The 1,040-nt window shown below is 44.8% G+C and overlaps 1 long non-coding RNA gene across 1 annotated transcript in view; it reads right to left on the reverse strand.

The window, feature by feature from the left end:
- Positions 1 to 125: 125 nt before the first annotated feature.
- The window catches only part of LOC115308143, a 6,188-nt gene continuing 5,273 nt past the window's right edge, over positions 126 to 1,040 (reverse strand). The window contains exon 2 of the long non-coding RNA XR_003916457.1: positions 126 to 650. This is a non-coding gene — a long non-coding RNA (uncharacterized LOC115308143). The remainder of the gene's footprint in view (positions 651 to 1,040) is intronic.

The raw sequence follows: 1,040 nt of genomic DNA on the forward strand, positions 1-1,040 counted from the left end.
AAAAAAACTCCAAAAAGAAACAAATTGCCAAGCCTGACAAAACACGCATGCCGCTCATGCCCGAGTACACCCCTCACAGCATTACAAGACAGTATCAATGACAGAATATCAAAAGTAAAACAAAGTAAGGTACAAAGCTATACAATTCCTAACTGATGCACAGCAATACAACACTATGACATTCACATACAGAGCAATACAATTGCAAATATAGAAGTATACCAGACAGAACATTACATGGCAATACAAGTGACATGACATAAAAAGTGCTACAAAGGCGCAACGATATACAATTCCTGACACATGGAATGTGACGCCGTGAGGTTCAGATACGGACCGATACGACTACAACTATACAAGTGTATGATACAGAGTGGTACAAGGCAATACAAATGACAACATAAACGGCGGCTGGACTTTTCCTATTCAAGTTGTAAAATACAATAACTATGCCTAAGAAGCAACCCGCAACACTAAATAAACATATATGATGCTACACGATGCAGTCCAGAAGTCACTGGGCAGGGACTCCCCGTGGCTCTCAGAAGTTTCCATCGATGATCGCTCGGACGATCTCTCCCCAGTCGCCGGAAGTTCCGGGAAAACCGATGCCATCTTTCACCCCAGGAACCTGAGTCTCCTTTGGGTGGCTGTAAGACAAAAGGGAAGGGACTCTGAAGTGTGCCTTCTGTGACCTTGGATTTACCCCCAAACTGAGCCTATACATTTTATAAGCCCAAAGACCCCTGACAAATGCCCATACCATAGACACTGTTTGCTACTCTACCTAGCTGGGACTCTATACACCCAAGCGGGGCATCGCAAGATAATCCTGCCCACAGACTGAACAGCCATAGGCTCAACTGTCTAAGGGAACTGACATGTTGATGTGAGACTGAGCAATATTCTATCTACCCATTGATCCACGTAGCAGGGCAGAGCAGTTCCAGGTTGACCCCAAGTGAGACATCCCATACCTGTGATGACACACACCATGTGACACAATTAAGAGACGAAGGACACAAAACATGGAGGAGACA

This window comes from Manacus vitellinus, unplaced genomic scaffold, assembly GCF_001715985.3.
Source record: "Manacus vitellinus isolate BGI_N305 unplaced genomic scaffold, ASM171598v3 scaffold_123_pilon, whole genome shotgun sequence".
Taxonomy (NCBI): Eukaryota; Metazoa; Chordata; class Aves; order Passeriformes; family Pipridae; genus Manacus; species Manacus vitellinus.